Source organism: Lygodium microphyllum, chromosome 24 (assembly GCF_053477565.2).
Source record: "Lygodium microphyllum isolate KBCC chromosome 24, Lygodium_microphyllum_v1.1.10, whole genome shotgun sequence".
NCBI classification, from domain to species: Eukaryota; Viridiplantae; Streptophyta; class Polypodiopsida; order Schizaeales; family Lygodiaceae; genus Lygodium; species Lygodium microphyllum.
In genome coordinates, this window is record NC_141158.1 from 86,840,101 (window position 1) to 86,867,332 (window position 27,232).

Genomic DNA, 27,232 nt, shown 5'->3' on the forward strand with positions numbered 1-27,232 from the left:
TGTATAACTGAGTCCATAAGGTTGACGAAATTTCCCAAGATATTGATTATGCCAAATTTTCCTAAACACATTGCCTGTATACTTCAATCTAAAAGGAGCAACCTGCTTTATCTGTTCTTTCCACACTACCTCCCTGACCTTTCTAATAATGTCCAGAGGTAAATCAGGAAATTGTGTGCTCAGAAATACTTGACTATATGCCTCAAACTCCTCATGTTCTGTTTTCCAATTCTGAAACTCCTATAATAGAGCCTGTGTAGCAAAGGATTCCCGTTCCTCCTCTTCAGTAGTCCAATATTGAAATTCCTCCAGCCATGAATCCATTTCTGACTATATTCTTTAATTCATGAATTTTCTGCACCTTTTCCATTTTGAAACATCTCACCTAATGCCTAAAGACTAATTTGCAAGATCGCCAAGTGTTAGGGGTCAAAAATCTTCCCCTAAGTTAACCCAAAATGGACATCTCTCTGATATAAGACAAATTTAGATCACGACTAATATTCGCCTTTTTGTCTTTGTCATCACGCACCATTGAACATCACTTCAACATACAGACCAGTTTTCCATTTCATAATTCATTTCACAATTCAGATACACTTTAAACCAAGATAGGAAACATTGTATAAGACAAATTGAGACACAAGGAGATTAATCTGTTTTGTATATTCCACATCTTCTGCTTAGAAAACATCGATTACAAAAATTCATGTTCTCTTGACTCAAATAGACACAGTTAGAAATCTCACGACTCCTCCTTCTAACTTCCCCAAAAAGACTCATAATCTACTCATGAATTTTCATATCTAAACCATTACAAAGGTTTACAACTATTAATAGACCCCTAGGTTATGCCTTAATCATGCCTTTAACACACCCATCGACTCATCATATCACTATAAGGTAGATAAAATTTATTCACTTTTCAATGAGACTATCTATCAATTACCTTAGACCAACCAATTTGCTGTCATACTACCCTCAAGCCTTGTATTTTGCCTCATAAAATCCTTCAAGATATTCATAAAGATCAAGAAAAAACATTCATTAAGCATGAATGATACCACATTTAGCTATCTCATCTACTATATGTACTATAAGATGTGATTGGCTCTGTGAGCATGGTTTCTACGAAAATCTCCTTCACTAAATGCATTGCATCAATCACCAACACTATAGCATTCTAAAGTATTATGGGATAAATTTTCTTTGAGATAATGTAACTACAAGGAAACAAACATTAACAATTCATTAGCTAGTGAAACATGGTTTTCATTTTATGTGTCTCAAAATTTTTAGTTGGTATGTAGTCACACTACTTGACAAGATCCCTTGTCTTTTATAGTTTCTCATACTTTCTATGAAATGCAATGTGAGATGGCACTTGGTATCATCTTAGTTGTAGATTGCAAGGTTTCTTATCTTGTCAAAATGTTTGATAATTTTAACTAGATTGTTAATGAGAAGATTCATAAGAATAATTATCTTACATGAAAGCTAGGACAACAATTTGTTTTAAGGGTAAAGGCATTTAGAATTGTATTGAAGGAGAAATGACAATGGCACCTAAAGTCCCTTATAGCAAAATGCTACTACATGATAGATAAAAGGTAAGAAGAACTGGGAGTAGCACAAAGTAAAGTGATGTATTGGTTAGTATCACAAATAATATGATGAGCTATTTGTAAGAATTAAAAAATGTTTTTATTCAATTTAAGAATTTCACAAGCTTGTTTGAATTAAACACAAATAATAGAAATATGCAAACTAAAGGGTGAGCTGAATCAAGTATAAAGAGAAAATCTGTTTATGAAATACTATGCATTAAAGATCAAAAGTATTATGGAAGCTCTTGGATCTATCAGTATAGGAGTTGATGAAGATGATGTTATGTGAGTATGTACACGTGAACTTAGAGATGAATACAAGATATTTGTGTCATCTATGAATACCAAGGATGATATCTCTATCTTTGTAGATCAAATTTCTATGGGAATACTTGAGGAGAAGGGACCTTAGCTAGAATTCTCCTTCATCTTAAAGTAAAGTTAGCCTGAATAGGTATTTTACTCTACTAGTAGAGGTAGAGGTTGTGGCTGAGGGAAAGGTGGTAACCATTGTTAAAGTTATGGTGCACATCAAAATAGAGGATAGTCTTAAGGAAGGGAGAGCCCAATAGGGAAAATTGAAAGTTTCAAGTTAGTAGAAAAAATTTGGTGATCATATAAAATGCTAGCATTATGGTGAGAAAGGCCATATTTCTAGTGATTGTTTTAAAAACAATACTAAAATTAGAAATTGAAAAAAGGAACTATATAATTATGCTTCCACTAGCAAAAATAATGATGACATAAAGTGAGCAACTCTCTGCCATGCAACCTTTCATTTAGAAACACAATATTAGTGAGTTTGAGAATCTCCCAATTCCCATTTTTTGAATACTAAAAATGTGGCACTCGGATAACATGCCCATAAGTTTCTCAAAACCATATGATGTGACCTATCATTGGAGAGCACTTGATTTGGAGTTATAGTGTTCAAGTTATGACAAATCCAAAGATTTGACCACGTGTCCCAAACTTATGGGAAAATCCCATATTCCCCAATATGGTATTTAGAGTTGTTTAGAGTGATCTGCATCCTTAGAGTCTATAAGCTATGAGACATGGGATGATATAGTCCATCTCATTATACTCATATTGGAAATGTTCACTTGATTATATAGGATAGTAAAAACAAAGTAATCAATTGATGTACTCTATATACAAGGCATAACTAGGAACCTACTTTTCTTTTATCAAATGGTGTAAGAGGGATTGTTAGTTTGGTTCATATTTGATAGTTATTATGTAGAGGACCTTGGAAATGGTTATAGAGGTGATTGCAAAAGATAAGCATGCTTATAGATTTTTTACTCCTTGGGGGTAGCGTGTTTTATATATCCCTATGTAACCTTTCTTGTGATTTTTTAAAACCCTTCTATGATTTTTTTACCATAATTGATGAATTTCTTACAATAAATTTATTTTTTAAATAAATTAATTTAATATATCTTTATCTAATACTATCAACTACTGTTTAGCCCAAATTTAGGAGAAGTGCATCCAAATGTTTGGGAGGAAAATTAGCAGCGTCATCAATGGTACTCTTATAAAAAAAAACGGGCCAAACCCGAGCATGTCATTTTGCTGTAAGGAGTTTGAGAGAGAGCAAAAGAGATCATGGTTTTGGGAGGGAGAGGGAGAGGAATAGAGAAAGAGAGAGAAGGTGAGCTTCTCACCACCGTCGCTATCGCCATTCACGAAGAAGAGGAGGAAATGCAGGAAGGAAGAAGAGGGGCTGTTGCAAAGAGGAGATGAAGAATCCATCCTCAGGCCTTTGAGATGAGTACATTGCTTCCTCTTGGTTTGTTTTTTTTCTTTCTTCTTTTCTTTTGTTTGTTTTTCTTGAGAATGAGGAAGGCATGTGTTGCATACATATGTAAGCAAGTAGAGAGTGAACATATGGATGAAGGTGACTCCATGGAAATTTTTTTAGCAAAGGTAAAATATCTTAAGGAGCAATTGAATGCTACGTATGATATTTTACCCAACAGTTCACTTATGCAAATTGTTTTCAATGGTCTTCCTCATTATTATCATATTTTTGCATCAATTCTAATGATTTGTCATTCAATGAGTTGGTTTCTATTTTACTACAAGAAAAACAATCTCAATAAAATATGTTCATTATGTATGTTATAGATCAAACTTTTGTGGCTAGTCAAAAAGTAAAGAAAATGTTACATTTTTTAGTAGTAAGAAAAAATTTGCAAATGTTGTTTCAAACAAAGAAGGTTGATAGGGATGAGGGGAAAAATGAGAATACAATCTCTTGTAAGTATTGGAAGGCAAAAGATCATGTCATTAAGAATTGTCCTAAACTAGCTAGAAAAGAGACTACGAAGAAAGAGATTAGTATGGTTTTTACAGATACCTGTCCTTCCAAGTCAGAATATATAAATATTGTGTAGGATACAACGTGGGCATTTAGTGTGCAATGCAATTATAACCCTTCTTTACATAATTATTGCATGTCTATTGTGGTTTAGATATATGGTATTTTGATAATGGTGCTACTATGCATATTAATTCTCTATGTAGTCTATTCATTTCTCTTGAATCGACCCCTAATGGTAGTACTATCACATGTGCCGATCACTTCTCTTATCCTGTTAAAGTTGTTGGAAAATTTTTGTTGATTGTTATTAGTGGTACTAATTTCCGATGTACAAAATGCTTTTATATATACCAAAGATCAAGAAGAATTTGTTGTTATTTTTTGCACTTCCCAAGATTGGCTTGATTGTGAAGTTTGTTGATTGTAGATATATCATTGATGAACTAGCATGTGGTGATGTCATTATTACATCTAGTTCACTATGTCATGGACTATACAAGCTCAATAATTAGAGTAAATGTGTGAAAGACAACATGTGCAATTTCAAATTTGCAAATTTGCAAGTTGTCTCACATGCAAAACTTTAGCATACACATTTTGATCATATGAATCTTGCTAGTTTGCTACACATGCAGAAATCGAATACGGTGTCTTCATTGCCTACTCTTGATTAGTGAGAGTTTTTCACAGAATATAGCTTGTACAAAGTGATGTTTGTGTTCCAATGCAAACACATTTTTTGGCAACTACTTGTATTGCATGACTTTCATTAATTATTACTACAAGCATGGATGGACATATGGTTTGAAAGTCTAAAGTGTTTTTGTACTTCAAGAATTTTCTCAACATGGCTAAAGATTTGTCAAGATGTAAAGTGGGCACTATTGGTTCTGATCAAGGGGGAGAGAAGGGAGGTATATGTTAAAGGAATTTAATGTGTGTTTGGTTGAAAGCACCAATGTACACTATTGTATACACCCTAGCAAGAGGTATATGCTAAGAGGAAGAATAGACGTCTCATAGATGGGATGATGCATGTTTAAGGGTCAAGCTCTATCACATGGTTTTTGGCTTGAGCTTGTTTTATGCACAATTGATATACTTAACAAGTGCCCCATCGAGGCACAAAATCTATCACTCTATATGATGCTTAGCATGGTAAAAGCCGTCCTCACTCACTTGGTTGTTTTTGGTTGCTTAATTTATGCTTTAATACCAATACAACAACACAAGAAATCAGATAAGGCTATGAAATGCACCTTTATTGGATATAATAATGAAAGAAAAAGTAGTAAGTTATAGTATCCATAAAGTAAGTGTATCTGGGTCAACCATGATGTTGTATTTATGAAAGATGGTTTTTAGCCTTCACTTTCATGTATGAAAGATACAAACATATGCTCACAGAATATGTATGACACTTTTTGCCTCTTTTCAATGGTGCATAGTTATAGCACCAAATGAGATAGTTTTTCAACCTATGAAGGTTTCTCATGATACCATAAATCAACTTATTTCTCACGTGGATGAAAATAGTGAACTTCTTGAACCAACATCTAATGAATCCCCCATGATGATTACATTGATTATGTTTTAGAGACTCCCCTGATGTTTCAAAGACTAAGAATCAAGTGAGAGATTTCCTCCAAGTCCTTATAAGAGATGAGGATATTCAAGTATAGCTTGCTACTCTCTCTTCCCCTATTTTCCCATGGTTAAAATAGTACTAATACTCTCCTCTCTCTTTTTTCATGAATGAGCCTCTAGCCCACTTACTTTCTTTGTAGGTTCCCCTCACCTTTCCCTTGTGTCCTCTCCCAGTTAGCATACCATCGCCTTCACCTTTATGGCCATGTTGGATAAAAACCACCGAATTAGTCTTGTTGGTGCCTCTAAATCTATGTTGAATGGTCTTCTTGATCTCACACTCCATTATCCACCAGATAGCCCATAAAACAAGTCACTTAAGTGAATACTAATCACTACTCAAAGCCAAATGGTCATTAACTTTTGAGGCTCGACTTTACTACCTCCTATCATCAAGATAATGAGAAAGTTAGACAAGTCCACTAACTAAGAAGTCCATCACTTACCATTCTATAGACAAAGCATGAAATCTTTCACAAGACAAAGCATATCCCACTTTCACACTCTATGTCAAAAATCCCATGACATTGTTGACAAGTGTGACACCCAAAATTTGAGCAAAATCTGACTATGTATGCTAGCCCTTGTGGCACAACATTGTCAACACCTGTAACAGTATCTAGCTAGCTTTCCATGTCTCCAAACATTATGATGGGGCTCTAAAGTAGCATGTACATCATCAAGAAGGATGCATGATCAAGCAAGCATGTGCTCATAATAGCTAGTCTCCCTAGCATCTAAGTCCTCTAGCTCTTGAACATTATCTACTCAATGTCCACCCAAGGTATCATTTCAAAAAAATTTATTAATCCTTGCACATTATCTATTTTTTTCATTTCATTTTTTTCTTTATTTTATGAATAAACCAAGTCTTAGAATGCAATCAAGTTTCACTAAGATAAGTAAATGTAAAGGGATCACAAAAAAGGATGCATCATGCATAAGTGAGTAACATAGCCTTCATAAGTAGTGCTATCTTGGGTTCTGTGGAAAAGGGGAAAGGGCACATGGTATATAAACTCAAAAGGAGTTTGTATGGGTTGAAACACGCACCTCAAGAGTGGTATCATAAGTTTTATATATTCATCTAGCCTCAAGGCTACTGTACGAGTCAATGGATCACTGCTTGTATACCACGAAGGCAATAGATGATGGCAACCTGATATTGTTGGTTTTGAATGTGGATGACATATTGATTTGCAAGGAGGGTTGTTCATGCTTTGAATACCCTAAAGTAAAGCCTACATAGTGGCTTTGACATGAAGAAACTTGGTGGAGCAAATCATATTCCTGGGATCAAGATACTCAAGGATAGATCAAAGGGTCTTCTCTATCTATCACAGTACGAACACCATATTGGGGAATATGAAAATTTCCCATAAGTTTGGGACACATGATCAAAACTTTGAATTTTTCATAACTTGAACACTATAACTCCAAATCGAGCACTCTATAGCTCAATAGATTCCATTTTTCAAGTGCTTTCCAATGATAGTCACATCATATGGCTTTGAGAAACTTATGGGCATGCTATCCGAGTGCCACATTTTTAGTATTCAAAAAATGGGAATTTGGAGGTTCCCAAACTCACTAATATTGTGTTTAGGAGTATGTATGGTGTGCAGATCGGTCGTAGGTAGCTCACGTAGTGAATCCCTGAAGGTCCCCAAGAACAATGAACTCTACCTTTTTGCACAAAAAACAATGTAAAAGCATGCACAACAAGAGGCAAGAGACAAATTGGGTTCAATCTCCCCCATGCCTTGTGTGAGCGCTTCACAAAGCATGTATTTAATGTATATTTCCAATCTTCATGCTCAATAATAGCCCAATTTACAAAAATATGACAAGCTTTTAGCTTTTGAGTTTGCTTTCTACAAAAATAGGAAAATAAAGCTAATGGACGGTGCCCATAGAGTCTGGCACGCCCAATCTCAATGTCCAAATAGAAATAACATATCCGGGCGCATAAGCGCATACAAAATAATAATCGATAATCAATGTCTCAATAGACATAACAAAATATAGGCGTGGCGCCTATCAAAATATAGTCCAAATGTCGAATACCCGCTAGACTCCAATGCTTTCTTCCGCCACTGCTGCTATCTCTACACATCAACTGAAGCATTCAGAATCGTTAGTAAAATAATACAATTAAATCGACAAAAGTGAATACCTAGCAGTCTTCAGCTACATAAATAAATCAACTGGTTAGAAATAAATCCTAACCTTAATTTATTACGAGTGCGCACTCTAAACTCATAAACGTTTATTAATTTAATATGCATTTTGCGGAATCACCTGCTATGGAATCACCCATGTACACACTAAATTAATGAAACGCCCGAAAAGGACAGGCGTCCCCATCAACTTCTCGCACAAAGAATCCTCTTTGTGTATGAGCCCCGGTCATCTAAGTTTACGGAATCCACCGTAAAACCTCACGGAGTCCACCGTGGCACGGAATCCACCGTGGAATATGCCTCCTGGCATCATACCCCCAGGGTGGGATAGCAATTGACCTCAATTGCTATTAGCTCAATGTGGAGCTAAGAGAGTGGGGAAAGCATTTAAGTCTCTAGAGTGCATCCATTGTGCTTCCTCTACAGGATGGTTCTTAAATTTTACCAGATATCTAGGATACCTTCGACCAGTTCTAGTGGTCATGTAGTCAGTGTCTATGATGGCTTCTGGTTCAAGTATTTCAGTCTCTTCTGCTAGTAAAGGTGGGTTTTCATAAACAGGGTGGATAGGTAATTGGCCTCTAAATGGTCTCAATAAACTAATGTGAAATGTATTATGAATTTTCCAATGAGATGGCAATTCTAACTTGAAGGCATTGTCATTAATCTTATGAATAATTCTAAATGGTCCATAGAATCTAGGAGCTAACTTGACAACTGGGTGTCTATCTACACTTTGCAGTCTACGCTTTTCTATTCTAAGCCAAACATAATCATCAACTTTGAAATTCATGGCTTGTCTTTTCTTGTTGGCTTGTTTGGTATATGATTGTTGGGCTTTAGCAATCATATCCTTAACCTCATCAAAAATACTGTTATGCATAGTAGCAATATCATCAGCACTCTGAATTCTATTAGACAAAGATGCAACAGGTGTAGATAATCTATATCCATAAATGACTTCAAAAGGTGCTTTCTTTGTAGATGTGTGCGGTGTATTGTTGTATGCAAACTGTAATAAATGTAAATGAGTATCCCATGTTTGAGGTTTAGAGATAGTATATGCACGTAAAAGATCTAAAATGGTGCTATTTGTGGCTTCTGTTTGTCCATTTGTTTCTGGATGAAATGCAGATGAGAAATCAATCTTTGTGCCTAGATTTGCAAACAGTGTAATCCAAAAATTGTTACAAAATCTAGAATCTCGATCTGAAATAATCACTTTTGGCAATCCATGGTTAGTAAAAACAGTTTTCAAAAATAACTGTACTGCTTGTGATGCTGTTAAAGTTTTCTTACATGCAATGAAATATGCTTGCTTACTAAATCTATCTACAATTGTCCAAATCATGTCATGGTTAGATTTAGTATTTGGTAAACCAGCAATGAAATCCATAGAAATATGTTCCCAAGGTTTAGATGGAATAGACAAAGGCATTAATAATCCATATTGTTTACCATGATGTCTCTTTATTCTTTGACAAATCAAACATTCAGAAACGAAATTAGATACATCTGCATCCATATGTGGCCAATAAAAATCTTCAGTTAACGTGTAGTGTAGAAATGATACCTCTATGACCTTGATATGGGGGACAATGAATTTCATTCAAAACAAAAGATCGGAATGGAATAGTAACACACAGTCTCTTTTCAAAAAACATAAATCCATCATTATATGACAATGAATCAACAGGAATGAAATTATTTTGAACTAATTTTTGCCAATCAGAATGAAAAGTATTATCCTGGTGATATGTGTCTTTCATATCAATCAAAGAATCAAAAGATATGATAGAAATATTATGAATTGCACGTCTTCTACTCAATGCATCAGCAACTACATTTTCTTTTCCAGGTTGGTATTGAATGATAGGATAAAAACTTTGAATGAAGGAAGCCCATTTGATATGATGGTCAGAAATTTGGGGTTGGCTAAGTAGATGTCTAATGCTTTGTTGGTCGGTCTTTATCATGAATTCTGAACCCATTAAATAATGCTTCCATTGTTTTAATGCTTGTACAACTGCTAATAGTTCTTTGTCATAAGTGGAATATTTGAGCTCAGAGGGTTTCAGCTTAGAACTAGAATATGCTATTGGATGGTTGTCTTGCATTAATACGGCTCCTATTCCTGATCCGCTAGCATCGGTCACAACTAGAAAGAATGGTCTGTTAAAGTCAGGCAATTGTAGAACAGGGGCATTAGTTAATGCACGTTTCAGTAAATCAAAGGATTTCTGCTGAGTTTCAGTCCATTGATAAACAATTCCTTTCTTAAGAAGTTTTGTTAATGGTAAAGCAAGTAATGAGAAATTACGTACAAACTTCCTATAGAAACTAGAAAGACCAAGGAATGAGCGTAATTCATGTACATTCTTAGGAACAGGCCAATGCAGTATTGCATCAATTTTCTTAGGATCAACTTTAATTCCTTCTTTTGATACAATATGTCCTAAATATTCAATTTCCGTCTTAAAGAATTCACTCTTTTCAGGATTTGCAAACAATTGATTTTCTTTCAGTAATTGAAAAACTAATGATAAATGCTCATAATGCTCTTTTTCACTTTGACTAAACACCAAAATATCATCAAAGAAAACAATCACACAATATTGATATTTCAGAAAAATACGGTTCATCATTCTACTGAAAGTAGCAGGTGCATTAGTTAATCCGAATGGCATGACTAAGAATTCGTAATGGCCAAACTGTGTCCTGAATGCAGTCTTAAATATGTCGGATCTATCTAGCCTCACCTGATGATATCCATACTTAAGGTCAATTTTACTAAATATAGAAGATCCTTGCAGTTTGTCCATAAGGTCATCAACTCTAGGTATAGGATACCTATTCTTTATAGTGATCTTATTTAATGCTCGGTAGTCAATACACATACGATAAGTATTATTCTTTTTCTTGACTAGGAGTACAGGTGCACCGAATGGGGAACTGCTAGGTCGAATTAAGATTCTATTTAGTAATTCTTCAACTTGACTCTGGATTTCTTTTTGCTCTATTTGATTGTGCCTATATGGTGCTTTGCAAGGTGGTTGTGTGCCAGGTATTAGATCAATCTTATGGTCTTCTGGACGTGAAGGTGGTAAACCTGGTGGTAAGTCTTCTGCAAAACAGTCTTTAAAATATGCAAGAAATTCCTTATGCCTAGGGTGCATATGATTTTCTTTGCGTGCAATTCATTCACCCAAACGTGATATGATTTAGTATTCTTGCGTAGTGCACGTTTTGCTTGAGTATGCGAAAGCAGTGGAAAAATATGAGATGCATGCATACCATATAATGTAATAGATTTTCCTTGAAAATTAATATTCATTGTGTGTGTGGAATAATCTATATTTGGATTATGCTGGTGTCTCCATGGCATTCCTAAAATAATGTCGCTTGACTGTAATGGGACAACTAAGAAATTTCTTCTTTCAATATATGGACCAATTTGAATTTCTAAATCTTGTACTTCTTGTGTGCCATTGTACCTAGTGCCTAAAAATGCAGCTTTTATGCGATAATGCGTAGGTACTGTATGTAATTTCAATTCCTTTACCAATTTTGCTGAAATAAAGTCATGGGTACTACCGTCATCATGCAAGGTAGTTCTTTCTTTTCCATGCACCATACATTTCATAGTCAACAATGAATGTGGAGTAGGCATACCTGATAAAGTGTCGGGAGTAGTAGTAGGATCATCCTCATCTTCAGTAAAATCTGGCATATCCTCATGTTCGTCTTCGTCCATGGCTCCAAGGTAGTTGATATGTGCTGATGGCTTCTTTGAATGACAATTTGCTGCGAGATGCCCTGGCTGGTGACACTTGTAGCATACTATTGGCTTGGCTTTGGTTACATTATTTGCAATGGCTGGAAGTCTGGGTACATTTGGATTTGCTTGTGGAATAGGCTTAGGATTTGGATTGACATTGGATGGTAATGCAGATGGTTTAGGCCAATTCTTGCGGAAAGATGGTGATGAGAAACGACCTGGATTAAATCTTCTAAAATTGGAATTGAATTGTTTAGATCCATAATTACCGTTGGCTTGGAATTGCTGTGGTCATCTGTCTCTTCTGCGTAACTTATCTTCAGTGTCGTGAGCTAAGGAGATGGTGTCTTCAAGGGTAGCAAGCTTGAACATGTTCACTTCAGCGTAGTAATGTCCAAGAAGTCCAGACATATACTTCCGCTTATGTGTCGTCTCTGGTACGTCTTCAAGCATGCGTAGCTATAGGAGTGCATTCCAAAAACGCTCTGTATACTGTGGAATAGGCTCACGATCTCGCTGTTGAAGTAAATCCCATTGCTTGATAGCCTTCTCATGAAATTGCGGTGGAAGGAAATTTTGCATGAACTTCTTCTTGAAATCTTCCCAAGTAGCAGGACATTCTATGCTCTTGCGGACTACAGTCCACCAAAGTGATGCTCTGTCTATCAAATGATTAGTAACACACTTGATTTTATCTTTTTCTGGATAAGTTTCCTCATGGAAATAGTCATCAAACTGGCTAATGAATGATAAAACAGTCTTTCCTTCTCGTATACCATTGAAAGTGCGAAACTTGAAACTTCGTTTACTTATCTTGGATTCCTTGCGAATGGTTTGTGCTTCAAGAGTGGCGTCGATGGTACGTCGAATCAAATCTTCAGCTTGAGGTTCTTCTTTATCGGTGGACGCTCTTTGAAGTTTTGTCAATTGCGCTTGCAATGCTTGCCTAGCCCTTCACTCTTCTTCCAATTGCAGCATGGTTAGATCCAGCTTTTGTTCCATGGTAGGCTCAGGTAAGTCGTCTTCAGCCATAGGATCATCCATATGTGGGGTAGTCATCCTGTAAAACTCAACAAACCTTTCTCACTCAAAATCAGGTTAGTGGGATGAGCGTAGCTCAAATTTGGGGTTACAAGGCTATGTATTTGTGGGTATTTCTTGTTCAATTTTCAGAAATTCTGCAATATTTCTGTCTCCGTTTGCTGAAAGTACTTCAACGAACTTGTAGATAGGTAGAACAGCTTGCTGCGAACAACTTTCCAGTTCAGAGTTTTTGCATACGAACAAGTCTTCTATGAGTTTTAAGCACTAGTCAATTCTGATTTAGTTTGACTTGCAAAGTTGCAGACTTAGCAAACTTGCAGAGTTGTTGACTTGCTGAACTTAGGCCGACTTGCAAAACTTGCAGAACTTGACTTCAATTGACTTGCTGAACTTGACTTCAGAAGTGCGGGACCAAGAGTTACTGAACTTGTCTGCCTTGTGTAACTTGCAGAAAGCCTTAAGCTTTTGTGATTAAGCTTAAGCTTTAATAGCTTAATGGAGGACTTAGCAGGCGGCGTCTGATTTCGTGAGGGGGGGGTCCGTTTTTTCATCGCGCGGATTTTTCGGGGGTCTTATGAGGCCACAATTAGAATTATTAGAAGCTTTTTAGCTTCTTAAGCTTTCTCTTAAGCTTTTGCAATGAAGTAATGAGAAAATTAATGAAGCTTATCTCTGTAACTCCACGACTTGATGATGGAGATGTATGCGTGGTCCTCCGCCTGCAGAGCCTGGTCCTTCGCGATCTGACAGTGAAAACAGGGGTTCTTGATCGCCAGAAGTCTGCCTGTATCGACAGTTCGCGATGAGATTGACTGTAGAGCCCGTTTGTTCCTGGAGCTCCACCTTCGCCCGAGATTGGTAGCGATTGGAAGCTCTTGATCTCTGCTCCGCTCTGATACCACTGGTGCGCAGATCGGTCGCAGATAGCTCACGTAGTGAATCCCTGAAGGTCCCCAAGAACAATGAACTCTACCTTTTTGCACAAAAAACAATGTAAAAGCATGCACGACAAGAGGCAAGAGACAAATTGGGTTCAATCTCCCCCATGCCTTGTGTGAGCGCTTCACAAAGCATGTATTTAATGTATATTTCCAATCTTCATGCTCAATAATAGCCCAATTTACAAAAATATGACAAGCTTTTAGCTTTTGAGTTTGCTTTCTACAAAAATAGGAAAATAAAGCTAATGGACGGTGCCCATAGAGTCTGGCACACCCAATCTCAATGTCCAAATAGAAATAACATATCCGGGCGCATAAGCGCATACAAAATAATAATCGATAATCAATGTCTCAATAGACATAACAAAATATAGGCGTGGCGCCTATCAAAATATAGTCCAAATGTCGAATACCCGCTAGACTCCAATGCTTTCCTCCGCCACTGCTGCTATCTCTACACATCAACTGAAGCATTCACAATCGTTAGTAAAATAATACAATTAAATTGACAAAAGTGAATACCTAGCAGTCTTCAGCTACATAAATAAATCAACTGGTTAGAAATAAATCCTAACCTTAATTTATTACGAGTGCGCACTCTAAACTCATAAACGTTTATTAATTTAATATGCATTTTGCGGAATCACCCGCTATGGAATCACCCATGTACACACTAAATTAATGAAATGCCCGAAAAGGACAGGCGTCCCCATCAACTTCTCGCACAAAGAATCCTCTTTGTGTATGAGCCCCGGTCATCTAAGTTTACGGAATCCACCGTAAAACCTCACGGAATCCACCGTGGCACGGAATCCACCGTGGAATATGCCTCCTGGCATCAATGTATCCAAGATTTTGCAGTGTTTCAATATGGAAGGGGGGAAGTGATTGGTGTTCCATTGTCTCCATATGTAAAACTTAGTGTAAAGGAAAACCCTACATCTAATGATGAAAAGGCCAAAATAGTCGAGATTTAATATGTTTGGCTATTGGTAGCTTGATGTATGTTGTGGTTGCAACACATCTTGATATTGCATTTGTTGTGGGACTGGTTAGCAACTACATGGTAAACCCTAGCAAGAAGCATTGGGAAGTAGTGAAGGGTATCATGAGGTGCTAGGGCACAAAGAATTTGTGCATCTACTTTGAGAAGCACAAGGCATCTATGGTTGGCTTTACATATGTAGACTATGCTGGTCATTCAAACTATAGGAAGTCTACTTTAGGATATGTATGCATCTTCATAAGAGGAGCATTGTCTACTACAAAGATAGAGTATGTGGCTACCACTAAGACATGCAATGAGAGTTTATGGCTCTCACATCTAGTGGGAGAAATTGGCATTACAAAGGTTCATGTCCTCCATTGTGATATTCAGAGTGCTATCATATTAGCATGGAATCATGTCTTTCATGCAAAGACAAAACACATATAGGTGAAGTATCATTTCATCTAGAGGTACTTTACAGCAAAAGTATTGAGCTTGTTAGGGTGCACATAGATGCTTGGGGAATTCACTATATGTATACCCTCTATATCATGTGTGTTCAAGGCCTATTTGTAAATATCCTTATCTGTGAAATTTCCCTTAACAAAACATAACCCTTTTGCTATTCAATCTATAAGTAATCCCTTTATATGAAATCTTTTTGTATGTAAAAAATGTGTAAATTTTGTATTTTAAAAGTCCCTTGTATTGAACCCAAACAATATATAGATATATTTATGACTAAACTCCTTGGGCACAGATGATAACCCTATAGACCTTCTTAGAAGGGTCTTCTAGCGGAGCAGTTTGCTCATTGCCACTAGATTATGGGAGTTGCATAGGTATAGGTTTTTTAGCTTTATACATACTTAAACTTAGTTGATTCTTTCACTCTCTTAAGGCATGTTTCCTTTAGGTGGGAGATTGTTGGGAATAAAGGACTATTGTGCCCACACCAGCACTAGATGTGAATGTCCCTTTTCGAGACATTATACTATATTCTTATTTGAATGAATAAGTAGTACAGTGAAGTACCTAAGAAGATCTCTCTCTGTCTCTGTCTCTGTCTCTCTCTCTCTCTCTCTCTCTATCAATCTACATCTCCATTGACAAACACCCTTGAAGCTCCATCAAGAATTGGTCTACAATACCATGGATAATCTAATGCATTGTATTATTAAGCCATTGCCAATATCAAAATTGATGGTCTCTTTTAACCATCATTCCATGAATGCTATTTTGGGTTGCTATTTAGCCTATCATGCACCTAACACCTGGCACACATGGAGGACTAGAACCCATGTGGATCACTCTTTGATGGCACCTTCATCTTTCAAAGTGGATACATCTTGTGCAACTTTTGGTGGTGCAAGCGATAAGTTAGGACCAAGATTCCATGGAGCCATTAGTGGTGGATAGGATGGGATGGGGGCTAGTTTAATAGATGGGGTGTGGACCAAGAGGTGCAAGAGATAAGGGCATGAGCAAGGAATAGTGGAGGTGGTTGTGATGAAGTGAGAGGTCCATATGGGCCTAGTGCAAAGGCTATGGAATTTGGTGAGCATAGAGATCGGATGCTAGGATCTCCAATGTGTAGTGGGCACTAAGCTAAATAGCTTATTGAAGAAAATTGTGCTTCACTCTTGCCTCCTACAAGATGTTGGATCAAGTGCTTAGTCTATTCATCTTTTTGACGAGTAGCATCTTGGAGAGAGTACATTGCATCATAAGCTTGGCTTGGACGCCACGACCTCTAACTACATCAATATTTTCAATTGCTCCACTTTTGCACATAGCATGATATTAGGCTCCACCTCTCTTATCTTTGTGTGTTGATTGTTTGTTGTTGCCTCTATGTGGTAGCCTTTTCCTTCCTCCTTTAGCTTCTTTTGTAAGTTGTACTTCTTCTAGAAGTACATACTACTAGAAGGACTATGATAGTAATAGCGAACATTTGGGCTTGACTACATGCTATTATTGGAGTTATGGTTGTGACTATAGTTGGGTCAAAAGAGATGGCATTCTACTGCATCATCTAGTGTTAACAGTATTTTCTAAAGACTAAGGTCAAATAAGGTCAAAGCAAAGTCAAAGTGCAAGTGTCAGCTACAATTTTTGGAAGGATTATAATCTGTAGAGCTTCATTGTATTATTTTGGAAACTTGTTTATTATTTTTGTACTCGTGGACATCAGATTATCATGGACATATTATTTTGTGGGAGTCAAGCTCACTCATGCACATAGTATTTATCACCTATATTTGTATTTATCAGAACCTCAACTATTGCATGGGTTGTGCACATGTATTTGTCATTAGATTAGTGCAACTTGATCTTTTTAGACTAAGGTACAAACATCCTACGGACCTAGATCCTATAACATGGGTAGGATGCCCAAAATATGGTGCAATGCCTAATTCATAGTGATGGAGACCCTAAAATGCAAAAGGAACACAAACCTTGAAATGCACAGTGGAATACAAATCCTAACCCTAAAATAGTGCACTGTTTTAGAGAGGTGAACTAGCCTTAACCCTAATTTATGTCTATATAAGGGTGAGGGGTCTTAGTTGTATTGACCCTTTTGATGCATCCGTGGTACAAAAGCTCTATTAGTACAACTATTGAAGCTTTCTATTCTCTTCTTTTATTCTATCACTTTGCCTCCATTGTTGAGAGTGAATAAGAGAGAGTGAGTGAGAGGTGTGTTGAGTGAGGGAGTAAGGGAAGGCGAAGCTCTTTGTCATCTTCTCTACAATCTTTTCCAATCATTGGTATGCTTGGCGGTGTATGCAAAGGAGTAGTGGTATTGGATTATGTTGATCATGGTCGTTGAACCATCTTCAAGTCTTCAAGATTTTGGACTATAATGCAAGCTGGTAAGTTGGTGAGTTCACTATATCTTGAAGCTATTATTGTGTCCTCTCTTTCTTGGCTTGAAGAGAAGGATACTTGGTTGGTTAGAGTGGAGCGTTGAGATACAAGCTAAGAGATTGGCACCGAAGTGAGTTGTAGCTTCTAAAACAATAGAAGTCCATCCAAAGTCCTAACTATCAATACTTTTTGCTCAACATTTTGATTCTATTGCCAAGACTAAGGATGATGCAACTACTAAGGTTCTCATACTCCTAATGTTTGGCGGAATAGGAGGCTTGTGTATGGGCATGGATGGGATTTATGGGATGCCGATCCTTTATGTTTGTGGCTAGCATTTCGAAATCAATTCGGCTAGGATATGAAGGCTGAATCAGAAGGAACCAGTTCATTGGAATAAGATTGAAGCAATAGAAATTGTTAGGATAAGAAAAAAAAAATCAAACTAAAAAATACAACAAAACTTTAAAAAACACAAAAATACAAAAATGCGGAATGCAAAACACAAAACTCAAAAATAAAAAATCAAACTTTTCTTGCTTAAGCAAACCATGTGATATTTTTATGGATTGAAGATACATCATGCTTGTCATTCTTATTGGATTGTCTTGTCAAGAATTTCGTGGTGGAGGGGATTGCTCAAGATGCTGCACCGAACACACACAGAATGCACAAGGAGAAGCTCACTCAAGAGACAAGAAGAGAGATGGAGGCCAAAACGTTTTCTTGCTGATTTCTTCTTCTTCTTTCACACACTTCACAATGTACACAAAGTATAGATAAGATACAAGATAAAAGGAAAGTGGCCTACTAAGTCAAACAATGCATAACCGACTACACTAGTCGACTGGCGCTATAACTATGCCAGCTGTAAATAGGTGTAACAACCTGAATATAATAAGTAATGAGTCAGTGGCCATGTGAGAGTCATAATGACCACCGACGTGCTAAGTATAGACGTGTGGACCCATCTAACCAGGCGGTCCATCATCAATGTCCACATGTGTTGAGCTTGTCATCTCAACACTCCCCCTCAAGCTCAACTGCATCTCTGCAACTCCAAGTAAGCTTCGAAACTTTTGAAGCTTCTCTGTACCCAATTCCTTCGTGAAGATGTCAGCTATCTGATCCTGTGTGTTGACATACACCAAGTCAATCTCACCTGCTAGTACCTTCTCTCTCACAAAGTGGTAGTGTACCTCAATATGTTTTGTCCTGGCATGGAACACAGGGTTCCTAGCCAACTGTATACTGCTCATGTTGTCACAATAAATGACAACTGGACCTTCCACCTGCACATCCAAATCAGCCAATAACTTTTGCAGCCATACTACCTCACATGCTGCAACAACAGCACCTCTATACTCAGCCTCTGTACTCGACAAAGTAACTGTAGATTGCTTTTTGCTGCTCCAAGCAACTGCTGCACTACCAAGAGAGAACATGTATCCGCTGGTAGATCTTCTATCCGACATACTACCAGCCCAATCTGCATCTGTGTATCCAAACACATGTACGTCTGTACCTGCCTCATAGAAAAGTCCATAATGTAATGTGGACTTGACATATCTCAATATGCGTCTCACTGCATCCAAGTGTGGTTTTCTAGGTACTTGCATAAATTGACTCACAAGACCAACAACGTAGCTCAAGTCTGGCCTTGTAATAGTCATGTAAATCAAACTCCCCACTATCCTCCTGAACATAGTAGGGTCTTCTATCTCATCCCCAACATCAGCACTCAGCTTTACATTCTGCTCCAACGGGACTGAAAGTGGTTTGCATGCTGTCATACCATACTTGGACAACATATCCAAGCCATACTGTCTTTGGGACAGCCATATACCATCATCACATCTGATCACCTCAATGCCAAGGAAGTACCTTAGCTCACCTAGATCCTTCATCTCAAACTTCATCTTCAAACAACCCTTGACTTCAGCAATCCCACTATAACTATCACCTGTAATAATCAAGTCATCCACATAGATGACTATGATGACCAAACCTGCATCTCCTTTTCTCACATAAAGTGAGTGATCAGCATCAGAAACATAAAAACCAATATTGAAAAGATACTCTCTAATCTTGTCAGACCATGCTCTAGGTGCTTGCTTGAGCCCATAGAGTGCCTTCTTCAATCTGCACACATACGTGGGATGCTCTAAATCTTCATAACCTGCTAGCTGATCCATATACACTTCTTCCTGCAAATCACCATGCAAGAAGGCATTCTTTACATCCATTTGCTGCAACCTCCAACCTTTGGCTGCTGCCAAAGCAATCACACATCTGACAGTTGCCATCCTAGCAACTGGACTGAAGGTTTCATCATAATCTATGCCATATGTTTGGGCATAGCCTTTTGCAACCAGCCTAGCTTTGTACCTGCTAATAGAACCATCTGCATTGTGCTTAATCTTATAAACCCACTTACATCCAATAGCTTTCTTTCCCTTCGGCAATGATACTAGATCCCAAGTCTTATTAGCCTCTAATGCAGCCATCTCCTCATCCATTGCTGCATCCCAATGAGCATGACCAACAGCCTCCTCAAAACATGTAGGCTCAACATCCTCAACTAGTTTCACCATATAAGCATAATGGTGAGCTGCATAACCTTCAAAATCAAATCTTTTAATAGGGTATCTCACCCTGCTAGACCTGCGTACCACTGGATCACTCAATGGAGTCTTTGCATCAGCCCGTGCTCTCTGCACACCTGGAGTTCTCACTGAAGGAATGCCAAGCTCATCATCTAAGCTCTCTGAGCCACTGGAGTCTCCATCAAGAACTGCATCAATGCCTTCTGACAGTTTATTCTTTCCTTTGTCTTTACTTGTAGTGCTATTTAGTCTCCCAGACCAAGGACTACTAGATGATGTCTCTGGTCCACTAAGAGTCCGTGATTCTTGCTTTTCAGCCTGCACATGAGTGTCATGATCATCATCAACATCCAATGCATCACCACTAGATGCATACCAGCTGCTCATTTCATCAAAGATGACATCCCTGCTCACTCTGAACTTACATGTGACAGAGTTGTAACAACGATACCCTTTCTGCTCTAAAGAGTATCCAATAAAGACACACTTTTCAGCCTTTGGATCCAGTTTCTTCCGCAACTCATATGGCACATGAACATACGCAATGCAGCCAAATACTTTCAAGTGTGAAACATCAGGCTTCTTACCTATAAAACATTCTTCGGGGGTCATACCATGAACTGCAGCTGTGGGAGTTCTGTTCATAATATAAACAACAGTATGAACAGCCTCAGACTAAAAATGCTTAGGCATATTCTTTTCAGCCATCAAGGCACGTGCAACTTCTACAATATGCCTGTTTTTCCTTTCTGCAACCCCATTTTGCTGTGGGGTATACCTGCATGTGAAATGTCTCTTTATCCCATGAGACTTCAGAAAATCACTGAACTCATTTGAGAGGTACTCTCCCCCTCCATCTGACCTCAGGCACTTTACTTTCAAGCCTGTTTCTCTTTCAACTGCAGCCTTGAAAGTTCTAAAGTGCTCAAACGCTTCACTCTTTTCCTTCATAAAATATACCCACAGCTTTCTAGAACAATCATCAATGAATGTGACAAAGTATGAACTGCCTCCAAGAGATACATTTTGTGTAGGCCCCCAAATGTCTGTATGTACAACATCAAGAATATTTCTGCTTACATCTCTATCATGTGAAAAAGGTTGTCTTGCCTGCTTATCAAACTGACATGCTTCACATACCTTCTGAAATTCTGCAACTCTAAATGTAGGCAAACCTGTAACCAACCCTTTGGACTACATTAGTTTCAGCCTTTGTACATTTGCATGTCCAATGCGTTTGTGCCAAATTTCAATGTCTGCAACAACACATTTTCCTTTGGCATACATAGCAGCATTCATAGTAGGAATTCCGGCATCTAGAGTGAACATACGTCCAACTCTACTTCCCTTTGCTACCAACCTGCACTTGTCATTGAAGTCTTCTACAAAGCAGCCCTTTGCATTAAATCTGACTTGCAGCCCTTGCTCTACCATTTGACCGACTGACACCAAATTCTTTGTAATAGATGGCACATGTAATACATTTGAAAGACTCTTGGTCTTACCATCATGCAAGGACAAGGGAACTTTTCCAATGTGTGAAATTGGGTGGCATGAGTCATCACCCGTCTGCACATAACCTGCATTCTGCAAATCCTGCATCTCTCCAAACCATTCTGCATGGCTGGTCATATGATTGGATGCACTTGAATCGACATACCAAACATCTTCATGTGTTCCCTTTCGTGTAACAGCATTCAGCATATGCTGCATAACAAACAAACGTTCATTTTTGTCTTCATTCTGTCATGAAGACGATGCATAGTTTCCTTGCTGCAACTTACTACTCCGAATATCATATTTCTTGGCATAACATTGGGCTACAATATGACCTTTTTTGCCACAGTAGTGGCACACAATACCAGAGTTGTTAGAACCTCTGTTCTGCCATCCACCTCTTCCTCTAAAGCTCCCCCTGCCTCTAAAGTTACCACGACCTCCTGAAACCTGCATATCGCCAAATTGCTGATTCAATCTGTTTTGCTGGTTGTCACTACCACGTCCTGTACCACGGCCTCTTGAAGAGAACCTGCCACGTCCCCTTCCTGAACTGGAGTAGAAAGCCTGGACCTGTTCACCACTTCTTTCAGATGTCTCACTCTGCATGTTGATTTCTTCAGTGATCATTAGAGAGACCAACTCATCAAAATCTGGAAATGGCTTTCTGACATATACGGAAGTTACAAAAGACTTCCAAGCCTTTTCATTGTTAAGTCCACCCAAGGTAGACGACACCAAATCATCATCATCGGGCATTGCATCAATCGCTGCCAATGCATCTGCAATGCTCCTTACCTTCAATGCATACTCATTGATAGACATCTTCCCTTTCTTCAATGTATTCAACTCTTGCTTGAGTTGAATCTTTCGTGCCTTTGTATTTACAGAAAACATACTTTCAAGTATGGTCCAAGCTGCATATGCATTCTCTGCATTTCTAATGTGTCCCAACATATTATTGTCAATTACTGTAGACAACCAATACATGACCTTCTTGTCTTTTGCATTCCATTCCTTTCGTGCCTTTATCTCTTCTGCAGTTGGAGGATCACTCACCTCCGGCTCCTTTTCTTCACCTGAAACGAACTCGTAGAGGCCTTTTCCAATAAGAAAGTTCGTGACACGGAACTTCCATGAAGGGTAGTTGTTCTTGTCAAGCTTCTCAATGATGGGGCTTCCACTGTTCTCTGCCATTATCACAAGAATAATACCAAACAGCAAGCAAATCTTCTGCAATCCTCGACCTGTAGTGCACAGCAATACACTAGACAGCCTTTTTCACTGTCTGCTCAACAATACATGCAATCTGCAACCTGTTTGCAGATAAACCTCGTGTTTACTCATTGGTAAACACCTTTAATCTTACAGATCTGAAATCTGTAACCTGCGCACCCACTGTCGGTCGATACAACTGAAGTCACAGTGTACCCTGAAACTACTGTCCGCAACTTGCGGCTCTAAAACGGGCCCTGAAACGGCCTCAAATGCCCAAAATAACTGCGGGAAAGCCCTAAAGGGCCTATGTGCAGAATATACAGTGCTCTTCGCGCACACCAAATCTCACTGCAATCTGAGATTTTTTGCTCTACCCTGCTTCCGGTGCCTCCACAGGCACTATCCAAGAGAAAGAGTGGAAGGATGGGAGAGCTTCTTACCCGTGGCTTGTTTGCTCGAACCTTGCTTCTTCCCCTTTGCTTCAACCTTCGAAATCAGCCTCACTCAGTGGTGCGGCTCTGATACCATGTCAAGAATTTCGTGGTGGAGGGGATTGCTCAAGATCTGCGCCGAACACACACAGAATGCACAAGGAGAAGCTCACTCAAGAGACAAGAAGAGAGATGGAGGCCAAAACGTTTTCTTGCTGATTTATTCTTCTTCTTTCACACACTTCACAATGTACACAAAGTATAGATAAGATACAAGATAAAAGGAAAGTGGCCTACTAAGTCAAACAATGCATAACCGACTACACTAGTCGACTAGCGCTATAACTATGCCAGCTGTAAATAGGTGTAACAACCTGAATATAATAAGTAATGAGTCAGTGGCCATGTGAGAGTCATAATGACCACCGATGTGCTAAGTATAGACGTGTGGACCCATCTAACCAGGCGGTCCATCATCAATGTCCACATGTGTTGAGCTTGTCATCTCAACATGTCTGCATATTAAAGCAAAAGTAACATAAAAATGAAAAATGCAAAATGTAAAACTCAAAACGCAAAACTCAAAACTCAAACTTTTCTTGCTTAAACAAACCATGCAACATTTTTTTGGATTGAAGATACATCATGCTTTTTGGGTTGTGTGTGTATTAAAGCAAAACCAACACAAAAATGCACCCAAAAAAAAAAACTCAAAACTCAACTCTTTTTACTTGATTAATCCATGTATCAGTGTTATAGATGCTCCATTGTTTGCTTGGTGGTCACTTGTTGCCACTAGGGCATTTCAATAAATGCACTTATATACTCACACATTCACAAATGCATGTAAGCGCTTCCACACACACACACACACACACATACTTTTCCACTCACACTCACACTTATGTGCATGCACTTTCATACTAGGACACTTACACACATGCACTTATGTGCATAAACTTGTGCACCAGGATACTTTCACATATGTAATTTTGCACTAAACAAGTTTTGTACCACTTTTGCACTAGATCACATCGACTTCCTCACTATAGGAGCTCACATGGCCTAGACATTTCTTAATTGGGATGGGTAATACCCCTACCTAATGAGACCAAGCCAAAGTACCTCTAATGGCAAAGAAAATTAACAAGTATCGTGCTCGAGATGACTCATATAGCCTCATAGAGAAATTTGAGCAAGTTTATGATGCTAATAGCCTTATAGGAGATGCCAAGCAAGCACAACTACTTGGGCTCTGTATGGGTGAGAAGCGTCATACTTAGTTTATTGGTCTTGATATAGTTGAGAAGGCCTCCTTCGCAGCTCTTAAGACTCTCTTCATTAAATGAAATGTAGAGGCCAGCTATGGGGACAATTTGATTGTTTGACTCATAAACATAGAGCAATAAGAAGAGAGCATGCGAGACTATGTATCTAGATTGAGAGGACTCTACAGGAGAATCCCATTAGTAGAAAATCCAACTATCAAAACAGTTATGAAGGCTTTCATCAAGGGTATCTATGATGAAAAGATCTATGATGCAATGGCTAGCAATTTTGTGCTAGATCAAATGAATCTCAACTGATATATATCATTACTCCTCTTGGGTACATATATATCCAAGTATGAAGGGAGATTTCAGGGTGAAAACATCTACCATTGTTGATGTATCAAAGCACTGGAAGTGTAAAATTTTAGCTCTCAAAACAAAGGAATGTTGATTCTCACATTGTAACAGAGGCATTGGTACAACATGTATTCATGCAAAAACAAATACATATTACGCCCATTTTGCCCTTTTAATGAAACATCGCAAATAGTAAGTATTTGTAACTCATTGAGAATGAGAAATTTTATGATATCTATGTAACTACTTGTCTTGTATTTACAAAAGTATACCCTTTGGATTGCTACTGTGAGTGGAAAAATGCCCAAAGTTTCACAGGTTCTTTTAAGTGTTACAACCTCAAAATTGGTAGATTGCTCTTTGAGGGGAACATCCATAGAAGATGTCCCTACCATCAATGCTTCCATTGTAATGAGCTAGGACATATCCAAGCAGACTGCCTTGATCTAAGTCCAAAAGACATTGAGCCTCCAAGAAAACGAAGCTACATAGGTGTAATCTATGGATATATAGAGGAATCAGATGAAGACAAAGACTTAGAACGTACTACACCACTTCACGATTATTAGAAATCCTAGGAATTTTGTCGATATGAAATACAACTTGTATTGGAATAAACTTTACTCTTGTAAATACAGTTAACTTGAGTAATATGAGTTGCATCTATTTTGAGCCTAGAACTTGCAAATGATTAGAGATACTCTAGCAAGGAATGACAGTTATAACATGCAATGATTTTTGTTAAGTCGTTTCTTCTAAACTAATATGGATTGGGTCTTACCAGAATGTCGAAGCTTGAAAATATTATTTAGTATTACAAGCAAAGCAAATTGTCCATGGAGCTCAGTCCCGAACTAAGAAGAGGACAATCTGGGAATGTAGTTTCCAAGATAAAGGACCACTCCAATCTGTTAAAAGAATCCTAGGACAATTTTGTCTAAAGAAGAAAATCCTACCAAGGACAACCAAGAATCTTGTGACCACAAGTGATAAAGTCCCACGATGTTTCTATTGCAGGGAGTTAGGTCATTTCAAAAGGGAATGTCCAAAGCACTCTAAACACCGATGCTCTGAGTGCCAAGACATTGGACATAACTACATCAATTGTCCCAACAAAACTTGAAGAGAAATTGAGTTTACAAGAAACGAAGTTGTACAAGCTCCAATGATCCAGAATATACCAGGTGCCTAGGAAAAACCTAGAAGATATCCATGAGATGTAACTACAATAAATTTTCTCTTGTAATCAAGACTCGGATATATCAAATACAATAGATTTTTCTTTTTCAAAAGACCGCATGTGTGTGAGTGATCAGAGTAGCGCAGCGAAAGCATGGTGGGTCCATAACCCACAGGTTCCAAAATGATACCCTCGGTTTCTCTCGAGATGAGGACATCTCGATTTCTCTAAGGGGAGGAGGATGTAATATTTCCACACAATAAAAGTTAGTTTGTTAGTTCAAAAGTTAGTTAGTCAAATAATAAGCTAGTAAGATTACTAACTAAAGGCTAAGTAAGGTAAGAACTAACTAACATTAATAACTAATAATTTTTATTTAATTAAAAATATTCTATTTAGAAAAATTGAGAGTTGTAAATCCGATATTTTTCTCGAATTGACAAGGACCGTAGCCACCCTTCATGTAAATTACAATGTGAACGAGACTCATGAGTTATATAAATCACTAGGTTAATGTGTATAGTTTGGATGGTCCAAAAATATTAGATTTTGGGCAAAACTAGTATATTTTAGATATTATTCAAAAAAAAGATATGGAGATTTCTAGAACTGGATGTCATTTAAAAGAAAAAGACAAGTGAAGTTTTAATTAGTTTTGGAGATTTTATAAAAAGAAAAAAATAAAGAGAGGATTTGCAAAATTGTGTGCGCCACGATTGCAGTCTACAGGCAGTAGACTTGCACTTTGAGTAGAGAAAAGAAGGAGTGAACTAAGAGCTTTCTAGCCAAGTGTCTTAGGGTTCTACCCCCCTTTCGGATCCAATGGAACCATCGGATTTATGATCTGAGCATCAGATAACTGATCTTTCCAAGATCCCCCTCCACAAAGAGCTCCACTTCTCAGCCACAAGCCCTCTCCTCTAATTCACTATAAATATGAGGCATGGGGAGGCACAAAAAAGCATAAGGAGACCCCCAAGAGGTTGTGAGAGAGAGGTAGAGAGAAGGATACCCTCCAAGAGATTGTGAGAGAGCTTTTGAAAGAGAGAGAGAGAGAGAGAGAGAGAGAGAGAGAGAGAGAGAGAGAGAGAGAGAGAGAGAGAGAATAGTCACCTCGAGAGGCTGCACAATTTCCCTCTATCTCGATCCACGACTTAACCATCTTATCTTACGCTCTCCCATCTTGAATCTATTCCGCCTTCTTAATGTCTTGAGTCTACTTGCGGACGATGGCCTCCAAGTGAAGAATGTTACGTACGAACTCGGGGAGGTCACTCA